We start from the raw sequence: 21,347 nt of genomic DNA on the forward strand, positions 1-21,347 counted from the left end.
ACAGCCTGGACACCGATACAGCATACCGAGAGTGAGAATGCACAGCTAGGGTAGACTATTATCCCTAGTCACATTTGACAACAGCCTGGACACCGATACAGCATACCGAGAGTGAGAATGCACAGCTAGGGTAGACTATTATCCCTAGTCACATTTGACAACAGCCTGGACACCGATACAGCATACCGAGAGTGAGAATGCACAGCTAGGGTAGACTATTATCCCTAGTCACATTTGACAACAGCCTGGACACCGATACAGCATACCGAGAGTGAGAATGCACAGCTAGGGTAAAAATGTAATGCGACTGAAGACCAAATTGTTTCTTACATAATACTAATGTATTTATTTCACGAAAACTACGTTTTTGTGCATATAGGACGCATATTCGCTCTCGACTATTAGAATATAATAGCCTTTTAGTGTTGGAAAGGAATAAAAAATAAATAAAAAGCTTTGTATGTGTTCTTGGGTTGTGCTGAACAATGAGCGCGAGCGAGCTACAGTGTGTTGGTAACCTGGCGATTCAAGTCTTGGAGAGACCTGTTCTATATTTACATTTATATAGACCGAAATGTATATATGCTTATATCTCATTGTTAACATATAAATTTGGCGTTTTAAGAATTTTCATAAAGGTATACATTTTTGTATTTCATTCGAGATTGGGGTTGATGTACAACATGTTTATTAAATTTCTATTCTGAAGAACTGTAACAAACAAATTTTTATTATATCTGTCTCAAAAACGTCTAAATTATGGTACAGAGTATGAAACTATAAAGCTTGCTCAATAGATCCTAATTTACATAAGCGATATGGTAATATATAATCTGCAGTAAAACAAACACAATGTAATAAGTAAACACTATATAGAGTTCCACTGGACATAAAGTACAGTTCAATCTTGAAACTTGGCATTAAACGTTGCATCTCAAATTCACCTCATATTTTATGACTCAGTACCCGATATCTTTATGACTTCTCTACAAATGTATCTCCCTGCTGGGACGTTGCAGTTCTGATATCGCTCTAGAATGCTGTACTGTGTCTTCACTTGTTTATCAGTTCTGATTCTAGCAAGTTTTTATTGGACTAGGAGTAAACTTTGTACAACAATTTATAACTTTTATTCGTTTTATTACTTATATAATTGCAGTATTTATGTTCAAAGCCAAGTACAAATAAGGACGCTTATTATTTAATTATTTAAAGTACCAGAGAACGTGACATATTTCAAGGGTTTTCCTAAGACAAATGGATTAATATTATCATAAATGTTTACATTATATAAATATCATGAAGATTATATTAGGTGATGTTTACTGATTTATATTATACTTGATATAGGCATTTGTTAGTTAAAAGTTTTACAATAAATCTATCAGACGTTTCACAATGCTACAAGCTTCTATAAAAGTAAACCGATAACCGGGTTATCACAGGTCCTGACAGACCGAATGGACAGCAGCAGCGCTCAGACCTCAGACTTCCTTGAATCAACAGAAAACTGTACCGTACGACGATAACACATGGGGGTGGTGACTTCTGAGGTCGTAGTAATAAATACTCGAATTGCAAAGTTTACTCATAAGTTCAATTTAATTTACTAAAACTTATTTACTAAAGCACCACTTTTAGATGGTAAATTAAATATATGCCTTGCCACGTTGCTGCCAATCAGAATAAAAGAACTAAAAATATATATCTTTTAGGTGGGCCTAAAATATCCAATGTTCTCTGGAATTATGCCTACGATGTTTTACTTTATAAGACATTAAGATTTTACTTCCCTTCGCAATGTGTAGACTCACAACCCGGGTGTCGGCGTCTTGGCACGAGGCAATGAAGCTGTAGTCTAAGAAGGGTTATTTCTAGTCGGTGGTTACTAGAAGATGAGTAGAAGTTATGAAACTGGTAGCCATCTACTCAAATAATATGTGCCCTGTAAGCCGTGAGACAAGTGGGACATGTAAACTCGCCTAAAACAAATTCGCGACGGTATTAGAAATTTAATGATACAAATTACTTATTATAACAACGTGTTCGTCAGAAGGACAACGCCACAACTTTTATATATTTCAGTCAAGCAAATAAAAGATCTTCAAGGGTAAGTTACTTTACTATTTACAACTATACTTTACGTTACATTCATTTTTTTATACATTTATACATCAAAGGGCTAATTTAATAATACGAAAAGATAAATTTTACATACGGACAAAGCGCGCGAGGTCTGATAGGTCACATAGTTGGGCTGCTACAAAGGGTTAGAAGAAAATATTCATACGCGTGCCAATTAGGTAGTTACTCCGCCGATAATTTAGTTCCGGAACATTGGATAAAAATAATATTAAATTATACTGGCTGACTAGGTTGTGAAATTTACATTATAAAAAATGTAATTAACGGTACGTCTCTATAACCGTATATCAAGTACCATACTGGCAGACCGACGGACTGTATGGACAGCAGCAGCGCTCAGACCTCAGGCTTCCTTGGGCCAACAGAAAACTTTGCATCAAGGTAAAGTCTCTAGAACCGTATATCAAGTACCATACTGGCAGACCGACAGACTGTATGGACAGCAGCAGCGCTCAGACCTCAGACTTCCTTGAACCAACAGAAAACTTTGCATCAAGGTAAAGTCTCTAGAACCGTATATCAAGTACCATACTGGCAGACCGACAGACTGTATGGACAGCAGCAGCGCTCAGACCTCAGACTTCCTTGAACCAACAGAAAACTGTGTATCAAGGTAAAGTCTCTATAACCGTATATCAAGTACCATACTGGCAGAACGAGAGACAAACTGACGGGTGTTCCTGACGGGTCTCTAAATATTGTGCCAACAAGTTGCTATTAACTCCTAATTACAGATATTTAGAATTATTTTCAAAAGAAAATTCTTTGATAAAATTAAATAAGACATGCTAAGCGAAAAAGCAACCTAAAGGACTTGTTCAATGAGCTGAATCTGACTGTCATACTCTCCTCAGCTCTGTTTTCTGGTTACCCAAGTTCTAAAGTTCGGTTAAGTCCTTCATAGAAGTAAATTGCTGGTAAGTGAACATGTCAAGTGTTTGCGGCATTGACGCCTCTTCTGAACTTCACTGAACTTCGTGCCCGTGAATCTCTGCCTCGGTTAAACATTGGAACAAAATCAGATTGCGAATCTCACGGTCCACAGTGGTTGGGAAGGGCTATCAAGCCTAAGTGTAAATAGTAAAGGCTGTAATTAACAAAGTGTCTCACTAAGGTAATGTTAATGAAAAGATGTTCGAGTTAAACATATATCGGAGGAGGTTACATGAGACGTTAAAAGGTATTCCGTATGTAACGTTCCGAAGTTTGTGTAACTAAGAGAAAGACAAAATGCTTTTCACCTATCTGTAGCCGAAATTGATATCCAGCAGTACGATGTTCAGAAGCTTGGCTGTGAGATCTTTTAGTGTGTCGTTCAGTGGTGTGTCGTTCAATGGTATACTCCTATGCAGAAAGTTAGTTTTTAAAACTAACGAATCATAGACTTATAATTTCAGAGAGCCCTGGTTGAGTTCAAAGTTTAGTTTATAGTTTAAGGACACGGATATATGATTGGGGTTCTTCCTTGACAGAATCTAGTTTCGTTTATTGTATGATAATCATGGTTTTCATCTGACATCGTCTATTTTCATCATAAATAGACTAAATAGTTATAGTTAAAGAGCTAACAGCAAATGCATGCCAACTGCATATGGTACTAAAGCTGTCTTGCTTGGGTCTGCAAAGTCTTTCAGGAGATTTTACCTGGAAGTACGATTTGAAAGTATTCAAGTATTCACAAAAATACTTAAATAAATTAAAGCAAAAAACATTCGTTTCCTTGTAATTGCTTATTGAGTTAATGCTATTTTTACAATCATGTTGAAACAATATTGACTAAAATATATTCATGAAATATAACATCTAGATCGCGTGTAAGTTCACTAATTCAGCCTTTGACAGTGATGGGTGCGTTGTTACCCCTACAATTAAGTTTTATTACACGGGTAGAATATGTATCAATTTATGAAGCTGACGAGATGTCATATATCAGAGGATAAATCTATGAGCTGTATAGGTAAATAGGGGTCTCGTTGAAACATTTTAAATTAATTAATTTAAAACCTAATTAGAAGAACTAAGGTGTCAAGAAAAAAACATGATTTCCAGATTTTGAAGCATGATATTATTTACATATGATATTTGTTTCGAAAAATGTTTTTATGGTAATATTTGTTTATGCATACTGCTTTATTTTTCTTTTAAACCATACAGTTTACGTTACAAAGGGCACTGTTCTCAGCAACAAAGGGTTTTCGACCTACCAAAGTTCCAACCTGCAAGGCTTACATTTAAGAAAATTCTAAAAATAAATATTTTTTCTAAATAAATTGGAACTTTTAAAGTAACTTGATTGTAAGTCGGTCAGTTAACTGTACTAAAATCTAAAACCAATTGTACTCTATTGTTGCATTACCTAATTTTGAGTGAGGATAATTCCAACCCTTTGAGACAGGAGCGTTTGTGGTAAGACAACCAATTACATTTATAGCAGGGGAAAACTCGGCTTTGTAATTTACAATTTACGAGGTAAGTTGAGCAGACTCACATTCTGTAATAATATAACAGCCTCCAACCATTAGTCTAATGGACTTTACCTTTAGAAACTGAATTGGCGAGCTTACATGCCTAATAGATGTGTGGTTGTGAGAGGATTGAATATTAGTTGAGAAATTGGCATTTTTGCCTAAAACTACAGCTATAAATTATATATATATATATATATATATATATAAAACATACATATTGTATATAATATAAATCTAAATTCATACCACACATACACACACCACAAACAAACACAGACACACACACACACGCACACACACACATTATATATCGGCTTAATTTATGTGATAAATACTCGTAATTTTAATTAAAGTGTAAAAATGTGAATTTCTTTATGACATGTTATATTATCCGTTTTATAAGGGTGCAATGTAATAATAACATATCAGTTAGTTAGTTACATATTAAAATTAAGAGATATATTGCTCAGCATCAAACAATATTATTATAACTACCGAGAACAAAGTCGTTTCATTGACACGCTAATTTTCATTATAATGGATGCTTTTATTATATTTATTTCTAATCAAAGCTGAAGTTAAATGTGATCACTAGCTAATACAAAAGGAGTGTCCCTGACAATAGTTTCTGAGTCCACTCTTTATTGGTTGAAAGTTTAGCAAGGACTTAATCGCTTGTTGCTGATGAGCAAATTACGATTTCTGACTGTGTGTAAATACGATAACTGTCTAATGAATTGATCCAGAGGGTTAACATTATCGGTTATAATCTACATCTTATATCTCTTAATCGCTTGTTGCTGATGAGCAAATTACGATTTCTGACTGTGTGTAAATACGATAACTGTCTAATTAATTGATCCAGAGGGTTAACATTATCGGTTATAATCTACCTCTTATATCTCTTAATCGCTTGTTGCTGATGAGCAAATTACGATTTCTGACTGTGTGTAAATACGATAACTGTCTAATGAATTGATCCAGAGGGTTAACATTATCGGTTATAATCTACCTCTTATATCTCTTAATCGCTTGTTGCTGATGAGCAAATTACGATTTCTGACTGTGTGTAAATACGATAACTGTCTAATGAATTGATCCAGAGGGTTAACATTATCGGTTATAATCTACCTCTTATATCTCTTAATCACTTGTTGCTGATGAGCAAATTACGATTTCTGACTGTGTGTAAATACGATAACTGTCTAATGAATTGATCCAGAGGGTTAACATTATCGGTTATAATCTACCTCTTATATCTCTTAATCGCTTGTTGCTGATGAGCAAATTACGATTTCTGACTGTGTGTAAATACGATAACTGTCTAATGAATTGATCCAGAGGGTTAACATTATCGGTTATAATCTACCTCTTATATCTCTTAATCACTTGTTGCTGATGAGCAAATTACGATTTCTGACTGTGTGTAAATACGATAACTGTCTAATGAATTGATCCAGAGGGTTAACATTATCGGTTATAATCTACCTCTTATATCTCTTAATCACTTGTTGCTGATGAGCAAATTACGATTTCTGACTGTGTGTAAATACGATAACTGTCTAATGAATTGATCCAGAGGGTTAACATTATCGGTTATAATCTACCTCTTATATCTCTTAATCACTTGTTGCTGATGAGCAAATTCCGATTTCTGACTGTGTGTAAATACGATAACTGTCTAATGAATTGATCCAGAGGGTTAACATTACCGGTTATAATCTACATGTTATATCTCTTAATCGCTATTGAAAACAGTACAAATCGGTTAATTGTGCATTACAGTTTGTCTTTAAGCTTAACAGTAAGGGACTTTTACCGTGTGTGTTGACTTGGATTACTGGTGAAAATGTGATGGATATATGTGATGTATATATCAATACATGATATACCAAAAGTTTCTACTAACTCACTACAAAGTAAATTATTTTACAGATTGCTAACTTAGTTAAGCCATGTGTACTAACATAGCTTTGAATATGAAAACAATTATAATATATAAAAACTTGTCCATATGCCTAGGACTGCCCATAAAACAGACGGTATAGCTTCTGACATTTGAACAACAGTCTATGATTTTTACTGGATTAAATTTTTCAGTTATTTGCATGATTTAAAGATGTAAGTGGACTTGGTTTGTATCTACTTTGTGTTCATAGGATTTACAAAGAAACGATAGAATACAAATGTATTGAAGTTACAATACAGGTATTGTGCCCCTCGCATTCTTATATTGAAATAGCCACCACGCTATCTATAGAGTAAAGCTGAGTGTCAAAGAAGTTAGGATTTGTATCTACTTTATGATCATTGGATGTACAAAGAAACGATAGAATACAAATGTATTGAAGTTACAATACAGGTATTGTGCCCCTCGCATTCTTATATTTAAATAGCCACCACGCTATCTATAGAGTAAAGCTGAGTGTCAAAGAAGTTAGGATTTGTATCTACTTTGTGTTCATAGGATGTACAAAGAAACGATAGAATACAAATGTATTGAAGTTACAATACAGGTATCGTGCCCTTCGCATTCTTATAATGAAATAGCCACCACGCTATCTATAGAGTAAAGCTGAGTGTCAAAGAAGTTAGGATTTTGGAAAAATTTGTTTTCTGTCTGACGCTCGCGAGAAATAAATTAGCTATAGATTTATAATTTTGCATGTAATTTAACCGAAGTCTGTAAAGCTAAACTTTGTGTATGCCTACCTTGTTAATATATGAAAACTGTTTAGAATAGTAAATAAAGAGTACGTCCATGAAGTTTTTCTAATACGTTTTATAAATAGGGTACTATACAGTTGTTTTAACTGTTCTAAAAAGTTGAAGAACATTTGGGATAGAGGATAATAAATCTGTTTATGGCTTTTGAGTGTAATCTGACATTATTAAACATTTAATTAATTTGGTCCAACTGTCTAACATGTAAAATCATTTTTTATCTGCTAAGGAAAATATCAACAGTGATTTTAGTTTCATGTGAAGTCACACACACAAACTCACTCTCGATTACTGCTATTTGAAACATGTGAAATAAGTACATATTAAAATAACTTTCTTATAGTACTGCTGTACATTATTCAACAGAACACATACTGCACAGTATAGGTCACCACTATATTATCATATATATTGACAGAGATGTCAGCAAATCTACTACTAGGTGCATTTTAATATATTTTCTTATGTATTTTGTATGAATGGAAATAAGCCACTCTAAATCCGAATTCTGGCATTTAATCGTATTTTCGAGATCAACATTAAAGTATTTAATATTGTTTTCTTAGTAAATAAGTAACAAGGAACGAATACTCAAGCAATATAAGATTACTGGTATATTTATTTCTTTGTTTGGTTCGTAATATATACTTATAATTATACAGTGTGTATCAAAATTAATGACCTGATTTTAAAACTCAATATCTATTGGTAAAAATGTACTACAAAAATAATATTTATTGCAAAATACTCACAAAATCTTAAAGTTTTAGGTATGTTATTACAAATGTTCTATATGTCCACCAGCAGCAGCACGAACAACATCCAGACGAGAGCTAAATTCCTCATAAACCTTACACAACGTATCTGCGTTCACAGACCTTATTGCGACAGTTATTATGTTCTTTAGTTCTTCGATGTCATGAGTTAGAGGGGGAACAAACACTTTTTCCTTCACACATCCCCACAAGAAAAAGTCCCATGGGGTCAAGTCTGGTGATCTTGGAGGCCAAGAATGAAGGGCATTGTCTCGAGATCCCGTACGTCCTATCCAGCGGTGGGGCAGAGTGTTGTTGAGAAGCTGCCGAACATTGTTGTGCCAGTGAGGCGGAGCTCCATCCTGTTGGAAAATGAACCTAAAACTTTAAGATTTTGTGAGTATTTTGCAATAAATATTATTTTTGTAGTACATTTTTAGCAATAGATATTGAGTTTTAAAATCAGGTCATTCATTTTGATACACGCTGTTTATATTAAAACATATATTTACATGTATATATGTGTGTGTTTGTGTGTGAGTGTGTGTGTTCAATTTCAAGTTCAAACATCCTTTATTCATTGTAATACAATACAGAACACAGTTTACATTAATCATTCCCAATACACCACGTACGGCGCGTGCGGGAATACAGTTGGCCATTTTAATTTTATTTTATGCTAATTATCTTTTGACAGCAGTCTTTAGTCACTCCAAATTTCATGAACCTTATTTTTATAATCATAAACATAGATAATTTATCATTTAAATGTTTCCTTTTTTCAATATACCACCTGAACCATAAACAAAGCAAATAACAACAAAGTAATAAATAGAAGAAAAATACAACAATAACATGAAACTTAATATAAATAACTATATAAATTCATAACAATAACAATATAAATTATTAACAATAACAATATAAATTCCTAACAATAACTATATAAATTCATAACAATAACTATATAAATTCATAACAATAACAATATAAATTCATAACATAACTATATAAATTCATAACAATAACAATATAAATTATTAACAATAACAATATAAATTCCTAACAATAACTTTATAAATTCCTAACAATACTATATAAATTCATAACACTAACAATATAAATTAACAACAATATAAAAGCAAAACAGCAACAATATGATATGATAATAATAAGTTAATTTGTGTGTATAAATTAAACATTACATATCAACAAATTCTAACAATTTCATTTTTACTTTATGTTTTTTCTCAAAATAATATCATCCCCACAAAATATTATAAACTTGTTATAATTGGCCGGACCCATGTTATAAAATTGATGACTGCTAACTTCTTTAACTAAAAACGGAATTAATATTGACACAAACTGACCTGATCTAGTAAATCTATTTTGCTGTTTAAACTCAAAGTTTTGTAAATATTTCTCAATGTACATAACCACTGAATATTTATATAACTGTTCATACGTCAAAATATTTTTCTCAGCGAATATATAGCTTAATCTATCATTATGTTTGATATTGTATATAATTCGTAAGGCGTGCCTTTGATTCATTACAACTGGCTTTAAAATGGTTGGGTAGGTACCTCCAAAATGTACAATTCCATATCTCAATACACTCTCAAACCAAGACATGTAAAATCTGCTTTAATTGATCTTCTTTTAAGTATCCTTTTAAATGATATAGTGCATAAGTTATTTTTCTCAATCTTTTTGATAAAATATTCAAATGCTGTCTCAACTTTAAAAATTGATCAATTTAAATCCCCAGATATCTTACAAACTCAACTACCTCAATACTGGAACAAGAACAACCGTAAATACAATGATGCACGTGACAAAACAGTTTGAAAACATCTGTAAGACAACAAGGGGCTACAGGTTGAAAGTTATTGGCTTTAGTTGAAATATCCTTACAGAATTTGAAATATACTCACATCAATTTCATTAAATAATATAGAATATATATTCTTAAACTTTTTGTTTTTAGTAGTTAAACGGCTATCCCACTATAACCATAAGACTGTTAGAAGTGATATAATACAAATTTAAATGTTGCATACCGTTTAAAAAATAACTAAGTATTACAAAATAAATATGCGAAAAAAGAATTCCAAACAATTGTCAAATGTAAAGTTGTTGTTACTTGTCATTGTCAAACACGTATAATGAATTGAATAAAAGATATTATAATAAGCGAGGAAATGAACTACAGGGAGGATTGTTGTATCCGTATAGTAAAAATACTAGCATGTGCAGAGAGCATTCTGTATAGGTTTTCATTTAGGGCAAGATTGGCTTAGCCAACTTTTAATTTGTTCTAATAATGTCAGCACTTTTGTACTGTGAGACGATTTATGTTGTTTTAGCTCGCCCAAACTCGACAGAAAACCACAATTAATGTTCCTTGCCTGGCTAGTGGCAGAAAGCTTACTCGGATTTTCATGTTTTATGATTTTACACTTTTGATATAAAACAGAATATGACCTTGATTAACGTACAATGATTCAAATTTGCAGTGGGTGAACTTTGGTGTTGTCTAAACACTCGGCGGCGAAGAGAAGAACTTTCCTGATGAAATTGTGTCTACAGTTATAAATTACTTTGTAACATCCATAAACAACTGACATGAACTGCTTAACTGATAAAAGTAAACTAACACGATTTACAATTCAAATACTTTATGAAGTGCAGTTTTAATATAAAATTTATGCAAACTGCATGAAAATACAGTTACGGGTTTTGCAACAAAACCAATATTTAAGTTTAGAGAAAGATAAATCAGACTAACGAGTATTGTCTCAGTTCAAGAAGTGGTCGCGATAGGACGCCAGAGGATAAACTTGGATCATCTGAAACTCAATCTAAACTTCCAGGAGCGTTTCCTAAGAGCCTGGAAATAAAACTAAGTAAATAATACAGCATCCAACAGTCTTTTAGTTGAAAGACTTACTTTTTCAATATCCTTTAGCAGAGTGCAATGATTGACTCAATTGAATGTTAAATTTAACTCCAATTATATAGTTAAGATTCGTGTACTCGCGTGTGATATCTGACGCTGTCTCAGACTTACCTCCTGGAATCGGGAGTCACAATCGACTATAGGGATACAAAGAATGTCGGCGACAAAGAAACTCAAAATGAACACATATGAGACACCTAGACTAGTGTAATCGTGTCAGTCTCATTGTCTCATCAGGTGCACAATTTTCAGTCAGTGGACTGCGATGTTTCTGACACGTTCTCTAAGCACAGTTGAGCAACCGAGTTTTCTATACATAACGCAGCTATGATACGAAGGTATGATTCAATTTGATTTTTGAGTTCATTTACAACTCACCATCATTTTATTTTAACGTCTTATATCTGACGATATTTTAGACCTGACTCACAGAATCTGGAACAGTGTAATCTAGGTGAAGTGGCAGTCTCGTTATCTCATCAGGTGCACAATTGTCTGTCAGTGGACTGCGATGTTTCTGACACGTTCTCTAAGCACAGTTGAGCAACCGAGTTTTCTATACATAACGCAGCTATGATACGAAGGTATGATTCAATTTGATTTTTGAGTTCATTTACAACTCACCATCATTTTATTATAACGTCTTATATCTGGCGATATTTTAGACCTGACTCCCGGAATCAGAATGTCATTGTCATCTAGAGTGATCCAAAGTAAGACGGCGACGAATAACCTCTAATAAAACCTCTACATTTGGACATCAGGGACATATAGACTGCGGGATACTATATATAGTGAATCTAGGTGAAGTTTCAGTTTCACTGCCTCATCAATTGCGCACCTGATACCGAAAGCTGCAATGAAAGGAAAGTGAATTTGAGTTATATTCAACATTCGAAACCAAAAGCGATTATTTCTATATTTAACAGTACAATTTAATATAACTAGCATGAACATAGTTAATAGTTCTATTTAACTTACAGGATTGTTCAAACAGCATTAACATGCATTTAAGTTAAATATGCATTTAAGTTAAATTTTTTTTTTTTCAGTTTTTTATTTGCCACTATCAGTCATTAATGTTAATATTTTTTTACTCTTGTTATTCATTTAAAGTTTATCTTTCATTGTTGTTAATAATTTTATAGTTTATTTGCACTGTTATTATTTGTCTGTTTGTTTCTCCATATGGTATCACATCTTTTACAGTAGTGTGTTTAAGTTAATACTATCACTAATTTATTATATACTATCACTGATTTGTAATATAATTTATACTTTCTTATTACATTAATTATACGTTAATTATGCCTAGATCTGATTTAGAGTCCAGTTGCATGTTTGGTTTGGCCCTTTTGTTTAAGTATGATTCAATTATCTATCATAAGTTAATAAATGTAAATTGGTTTTTGACCGTTGGAAGGAAATAAATAAATAAACATTGCTGACCTGCAATGTTCAAACCGTAATAGTGTTTCTTAATCATTGATTGTTTAGCAAACAATTCAGAGGTGTTGCGTCACCCATAATGAGGTGGTAATAAGAGACGGAGCCTATGAGAGGAGTTATCTATAGCCTACAAGAGGGAGGGGCCTGATTGGCTCCGTAATTAGGCTTATGTTAACAAACAATTGTACTCTTATTTACGGAGGTAAGATACAATCATCCACAGCGTTTTGTACGACTGTCACTTTCGTCTATTTATTATGCCTGGGGCACTGCTCTAAAATGTTGGTCACTAGGCATTAACGTTTTTATCCATATTCATGGTTTTTAAAACGCATTTTTCTTCGTTTACTCGTTTCTATAACTTATTAAATCGCGATACAAGAGCTCAGAGCCTTGATGTTGAGGAATCAGGGGGTATAGCGGTTGCCGGCTTTGGGGTGTAGTACTTAAGGCAATAGAATGCAAGTTGAATAAATGCTAGTGTGTCTTGTAATAGCAGTGTAAATATGTATCAAGCTGGATTACTTTTTATGGTCGTTTTTAACTTTAGGTGTATTAAATATATAACTTAAAATAAATTGATTTATTTTAATTTGTCATTTAAGTTTTATATGAGGCTATGCATCGTCGTAAACTTTCCTCTAATAAATATATTTTTCATTTCATTGCATCACCGACGCCCTTGATTGACCTCCGTTTATCTAATCACAAGTCTAGAGAAGGTAATTGTCAACTGAATAACCCCTATTGTATACCGTTATCCAGATAAACCTTGAGTAACCTTTATCCAGGATAAGTCGACTTTCAGATAAACCACCGTCCTACTGTTACAATACTACGTAGCGGACCCTTTCTTATGTCATTATTAGTTGTACCTATATGTTTACAAAACTGCTAAAATTTTAAAATATTTTTGTATATACTTTCTTCTATAATAATTTAGAAACTTTTAATTAGCTTATACAGCTAATACTACAGAAATAACCTCTTGAATTCTGTTTTCCCATTGTGACAACGTAAGAGTTTTGGACTTGTATATCTACTCCTTGGCGTAGCCCTCACATAAACAATCACATGAAGATCTGACCTTGTTGCAGGTTATTCGTGTGGTCCGCGCTGCGCTGTCTCAGCCCAGGAAATCTTTGGTCCAACCACTCGCGAACAATTATTGCATCAATGTTTTCCCATTGTGACAACGTAAGAGTTTTGGACTTGTATATCTACTCCTTGGCGTAGCCCTCACATAAACAATCACATGAAGATCTGACCTTGTTGCAGGTTATTCGTGTGGTCCGCGCTGCGCTGTCTCAGCCCAGGAAATCTTTGGTCCAACCACTCGCGGACAATTATTGCATCAATGTTGTCCCATTGTGACAACGTAAGAGTTTTTGACTTGTATATCTACTCCTTGGCGTAGCCCTCACATAAACAATCACATGAAGATCTGACCTTGTTGCAGGTTATTCGTGTGGTCCGCGCTGCGCTGTCTCAGCCCAGGAAATCTTTGGTCCAACCACTCGCGAACAATTATTGCATCAATGTTTTCCCATTGTGTCATCGTAGGCTACACATAGTCTCGAAGCATCTGAAGCTAGACAGCAGCATGTTCATGGTCTCACGGCAAAAGACACGGTCACTTTGGGGCGAGTTGCAACTTTTCAATCGTCATTTCTGGGTCGGTATCACATGGAAGATATGGAACACGGCCTCGTCACTCCACAAGATATTTTCAAACAGTTGTGGCCGAGTGAGTTATATTTCTGACGCGATAGTAATACTACGGGGTATTAGTTGTAGTTCAAGAAAATTATCAGTGCGTTACTAAATCATACTCACAGTTTTAAGGCAACTGTTGAGAATGAACAAAACTGCTAACTATTTTTGTTAATATTTAAACTGTATTGTACATAAACTAGAGTCATCTGTGAAAGATATTTTTGACCTACTCAAAGAAATAAATAAATGTTTATATTCAATTATTTAAAACGTATGAATAATTAAAAGAAAAAAGTTATACTATTTATTGAGTAACAAGAAAATACTCTTGACGAGAGGATGAATTTCATTTATATTAAAAAAGGACATACCTAATATATATTTCATGTAGTGCAAAAATAGATACATATCTTACGATTTGATATACTTTATATTCTCTCCGTTCTTTAACTTTGGCTTCTTAAACAGATAAACATGTTTTATGTACCATCTACAATATATTCCGCTTATACTAAGTACAGCTTTGATATTCAAATTCTGTTTCAACTTTATTTTGACTACTAATACTTACATTAATCTAGTTTAAACGTCACTTATTACAAGATATAAGCTTCAAATCTACTTCGGTATTATTATATATATTACAAATACAACAGCAGTTTGATTTAGGGATTAGTTTTACGAGAATCTATTACAATCTTGTGGTACTCCAGTTTTGACAGGAGTAAAAAATATATTGCTATGTTAAGTAATGAAATGAATTCTCAACAGTAATATGAATTACTTAGTGATATTAAAGATGTTACCACCTCTACAACGGTGACGACGCTCAAGAATACCTAAAAGCGTTATATTAATTGAATGTTGAAAGAGTACAATGGCAGGTATACCTCGCATCAGTGCTTCCATGTTTTCTCTGTGATGAAATGTAGCAATTGCAAGTCACCGCTTGCTCTTAACTTCATCCGTACTTCCACATAACAATGATGCTAAAACAGAGGATAAACTTATAATTCAATTGTTTCACCATATAATTTAATGCGCATATTTCGATAGGAACTATACATTTTGTTGTTTTCTAAAACTTTATATTAATTTATTAACATAAGTGATATTTGAATTAGGTTAGTTACTTATTAGTAGTACAAATCAAGAGGAAACAGTATTTGAATGTCATAAATGTTATCGAGGGTAAAAATTGTTTTCAGGATGTTTAATAATATTTAACCTATTTCAATGGTCCGAAATGATGAATAAGTAACAAATACATGTTATTCTTCGTGTTAGGTTGCAATATTTTGCGCCACCCTTACTGAAATGACTTCACGCCCCCATCTGTACTTCTTTAGTTCTGGATTCTCTAATATGTGTAACTAAAAACACTATCAGTCGCAAAAATACATATACATATACCTGTATTAGGTACACTATATACATACATACAAGCAGTACACCTTGCATGAAAAACCCAACAGAACTATACGAAATGATTTGCTGAAATCTATGCCAGATTATTTCAACTTTGCTGTATGTGAACTTATGATCTGAAACTCAATATGGTTCTTCCTTAGACAAGCCTGTGTACTTGATTTCATATCTCTACAGCTTGTAAATTAAGATCTATCGCATTCAGACGGACAGTAGACAACTAAACGAATTTTATAAATGACGTAAATCCTAAACAACGTAAATAAAACATTACATATTTATGTTTATTTTTATTTAATCGTAATTCATTATATTTTATATTATTCCTCCTCACATAGTTTTATTATAAAAGTCTCCAGGTACAATTAATCAAAGTTCTGTATTTCCCAATATATCGAAATATACATTTATGTATAATATTATTATTTTTATAAAAGAACACAATACTTTTCTAAACCATCTTTCCAATCATTGCAACACATTTTGCAACAACGTCATAAAGAAAATACGTGCAATTTTACGTTTTATTTTATTTTATGGTATTAACAAGTGCAATAGGCCTTTTTCTATAAACTTTTAACATGTTTTAGCGAACTTGTGAATGATCAAAGGTTTCAGTTTGTAAGACTGCCTGTATTATTTACCAAATATTGTACACTGTGATACACATCCAAGAATGATTTTTTTTAATATCCATTAGTTCAAAAATTTCTCATTGAATAAGCATTAAAATGGCGTCTCATAAATAACGGCATAGATGGGTTAAAATGAATCAGTTACGACTACTGAGTCATGAATATTAATGCGATTTGGTGATTCAGAGTTTCACGTCAGGTCCGGAGGTGTTCTCCACATATTGAGCCTGATACTGAGCCGCTTTACGTTATTGTCTTCTACTACTGTTTTTATCTGGTGCAATATTCCTGACTAAAAACTTTCTGATTACTTTCATAGTCGATATATATAAGAATATAAATCTTAGAATATAAATCTAAAAATTAAAAGTAATTTTTAAATCGAGAACTAGTAAACAAGTATTGATTAACTTGAAGCAGATATCGGATAGTAGTCGAAGGTTGAAAAAAACTCTAAAGTTATTAACTTTTAAAGTTGTGAGATAAAGATAAAAATGTAATTGTATATGTATAATGATTGCCTTCGAAGAACATAATATTTATAATTTAGATACAATAGAAATATATTTATAGATATTAATAAATGATCTGTATATTTGATTATTATCCAAACGGCTATACAACTGACCTGTTTCGCGATACTCGACACGTAGTACGATGGTTTTACACTCACCCAAACCAAAGAGGATGGAACAGTTTCAGAGTTTTCATCAAATATGTTTACTTTCAAATATATAGAGTTAAAATTCAGCCAGAACAAAACCCAGCAGTTCTTTTACATTTAAATAGCATAAATAGTAAATTATTGCCGCTATTAAATTTTGAAAATGTATTTTTTACACGCTTAATTTAATTTCTGCGCCATTAAAAAAAGTAATTTGATAGATTTTACTGTTCTTATTCCTTACCAAGACTGATGCTATTCTTTGTTTGAAAAGGCTTGATTTGAAAGGGTCAACAAGATTATGTACATTTTACATCGTTTTAAGTTACAAAAATTTACCAAAACATATGGAGTATTTTAGGACATAAATAGTCATCTGGCCAATTCTCAAATTTTCAAAACTATAAAGTAAGGGGTGTAAGTAAATTATAAAATCGAAACATATTTAACGAAACTTATCAAATTCAAATTTAACACAGGAAAATTGATCTTCTAAACACACACAATGCCAGACTGAACTTTATGCTTAGTTCAACGTACCTATGCATTACATGTGCATAAAGATGTGTTAGTTTTTATCATGTTTGTGTATGTTTTATATCTTTTGTTCTTGGTGTTGGAACTGAGGTTTAATTTGTGATATCATAAGATGACGTTTTAAAACCTGTGAAATAGTGTGAAATAGTGGAATGCGATGAAATGCAATGTAAAATACACCATTGCAAGAATCATCGTTTTATGTATAAACCGACCAATGTTTTACTAATCCAATAGTTAGATACTAATTAATTATTAGTACTAAGATCCTAATATTATGATAGAGCATCAAGTTTGTTATTGTCGATGGATGGGTTGAGAGAATAATAGGATTTCGGATATTTGCTCTCATTAAATGTTACGCTTCGAGGATCAGCTCCTTAGATGTAAAAAACTTATTACACTAGCAATTACTCAAAACCTACATAGTGAAGCTATGAACTGCCTTTTAATAAGGTATATTATACCTAACAACAGCAGAAGTGCAGAAAAGTGAAAAATGAACCCAGGCGTTGTCACTGCACAAAATGAAAACAACGGGTCATACCATCACTAGCTACAGTATAACTCTAACTTTAAAATCCTTCTTGGCATTTCCTATAGCACCGGCTATTGATTATTCATCATTACTAAAAAACAAACTATCACTTGTAATAAATTAATCGGAAATTGTTTAAAAAAATGTGGTAGTAAAAATCGAACAAGTACTCTGTAATAATGTATTTATTATTAAAGTTGTCTTCCATACCAATGTACATGAAAAGCGTGTGAGCAGAATCACCAAGAGAGAAGAATTCACAAATAATGCCATAACACACTAAAGGCTGAGGATAAGAATATTTTTCAGGTTACTGAAGCATAAGCACGAGGAAAATATGAACGTAATTCCTCTGATGCGTATTCAAAAAGACAGAGGGAATCTATTTTCTACAGTAATGTATTTTAAAACTGTGATATTTACGACGACTAAATAATTTTAAAATGTAATACAATTATTATTTTGTTTATTATCATTGAACTGATGACACCTTATAAGTCTTTGAAGAAGTGAGTTTGTGCCTGTTCGCTGTTGTAAATGACTCAAGAGTGCACACATCCACACAGTTGGGATAGGAATCCACAGTATAATGTTGAAGTCGCCGGGTCTCTGAATATAGATATTTACTTTATCTAATGAACCAATCCATTACTTGATTAATCCCGGTAATCTAACACCATTATAATACGTTTTAAAATAATTTAAATATATAATATTCATATAATTGAGCAATATGTAACGTATAAAATACTACTAGGGTTATTAGTAACTTTTTTAAGTGTTACTATAATTTTTTTACTATTATTTTTAACCATAATATAAAATTATGTATATTTACTATTGCCTATATCGTAATTAACTTAGACTTAGTGCACCATTAGGTGATGAAGTATTGATTTTCAAAGTCTATCGAAGAGTTTAAAATAAATATTTGTGATGAAGCGTTTGGATTTTGAATAGTGCCTTATAGAAGGGTTACTTTCTCCCAAGAGAAATTATCCCAAATAATATTAATAAATCTACAAAACTATATAATTTAATTCGATTCGCGTCCACGAACAAGTACAACTCATTCAATTTGATGTTAATATTATAGTTAATGTACATAATTTTAAAGCGAAGAACATGATAATTGGATTATTCCGATGTCTAGAACTAATACTGTCTAATCTAAACTACAGTTTATCTTCAGACAATTTATAATATTTACCAAAGGTAGAAAATTACTAAACATTATCTTGATTACTTCTATACTTCATCTCAAATTTGTCTGTCTACATGTCTCCAAGCATCACTTGGGAACGTTAAGTTGTTATTTGTTCAATAACCGTTTCTGCATTACAAAATTTCTCTCAGGTCCAGAACTTATTGAAGTTATTTATTAAACCTAGTATCCTACTAAAGGTACAGAGATACACTTCTTTCTAAACTAGCAATCGTAGTTTACCGATTTAGAATATTATTAAAGTATTGGTCCTGAACAGTTGTGTTGAAATACACAATGCCCTTCGAAATTCTTACGTTTAGTTCATTTATCGCAAGAAAACACTATCAGGGCATTTTAGGTTTCGTCGTTGTTTCAGAAACCACTATAGTTTATCAGAAAATTTGACAAGCAAAACATAGCAATATCGCAACTCCCGTTCCCTCCCTATTTTACCACCATCTTGTTTCTGTCGAAACGATAGTTTACTATTAGCCTCTAGTAAGTTCTATTTTTGGCCGGGAGTGCAGACCTATTGTGACTTTTATTCTATAGTTCTGTTTTAATAATTAGTGTTTCATTTTATTTGGTACATGTTTTATAATTAGTGTACATGGAGTAGACACACAATGTGGCTGTTATGGTTCCTGACTTATGGGTGTCATAATACTCTGGTATGATTTTTTTATTTTAATACAAATTTTAGTTATGTGTTATGTTAGGTATTCTCTTGAGGTAAAGATCAAATTGCAGATTTCGAAATATAGAGTTATTAATGGTTTTGTTTCACTAAACAATGGCAAATGTCCAGAAAATCCCGTTTGCTTCTCAATCCTTAATGTCTGTATTCTACGTTATATAACTGCTTCATGATATTTAGCATCCTAAAATTGAGGTCAGCCGGAAACATAAAATTTCAAATGTTGCTTAGCGTCCCAGGGTAAGTGCAGGAAAACATTGTCTCTGCACTTTAACCAATCTGGTTCCACGGTCCAATATAGATACAATAATGTTTAGTTATATCTGATCCGAAATATCTACTATTTTTGTATATATTACGTTAAATAATTACCTAGGAAAGATAACCCATAAAAATAGCTTATAATATTTTAATAATAAGACCCTTTGATGTCCTCCCATTTGAAAAGCCCTCACTATTTAGCTTCTGCAGCGGCGCTTCTCGGATATGGAGTGTCCGAAGAAGGATCAAAAACCTGCTAGATCGCATCTTTGTTATCCACCAGTTCCGTCCAATCCGCCATCGACTACTCGTGATCTTGGAGAGTTCTTGTGGATGATAAATTTGGATTGTATTGTATTGATAAAACCCAGCAGGGATCACTTCTGGCTGGTTAATACCTTCCAGTTGAACTCACCACTGGGCACAGGAAAAATCGAAGTGTCACTTAAATCTGGGAAACCTTAGGGAATTCCAAGAGTCGTGTTAAAGATTACAGAAGATATTTCTTACATTGTAGGTCATATATTGAATACTAATTTAATGCAATTTATTGGTCATAAATAATATAAGGAAACTAAACCACTGTTTCCCATATGTTTCATGTAGTTATGTTTGTCGAATAAATGTGAATGAAAGAAATACCGTACTCATATTGCCCCGTTTAATGTAAATGGCAAAATATTTTAGAATTAAATTTAGTGACCAAATGGAAACCATGAAGATGAAAAAATTAAAATTGATTATTTGAATATTTTTAGTTTATGAAGAAATATTGAGTAAATTTCAAATTATTTTGATGTGAAACAAAATTATTTCAACATCTTTGAGCCCTACTCGGGCAAAGATAAAAAGAATTGTACGCTCCAAACTTAGTCCCTTGGAATAACTGTTTCATGTACGACGTACGAAATGTACGATGAACACACGTCACTAAACCACTTCACAACGCGATCACGACACGAGAAGGAGAGACGCGGTACAATATACAGCGGGACACAGAAACACTGTCGAGGCACTCCCGGCGGACCTTTGTCGACAGTACCTGCACTTTGGACTCATCAGCTGTTTTAGTAACACCAATTACAAGTGAACATGGGTCAACTGACTCGTACTAGCCTAGAGATGGGTCCAGGAATTACCAGAAAGCGAGACATACAC

Source organism: Homalodisca vitripennis, chromosome 3, assembly GCF_021130785.1.
Source record: "Homalodisca vitripennis isolate AUS2020 chromosome 3, UT_GWSS_2.1, whole genome shotgun sequence".
Lineage (NCBI taxonomy): Eukaryota > Metazoa > Arthropoda > Insecta > Hemiptera > Cicadellidae > Homalodisca > Homalodisca vitripennis.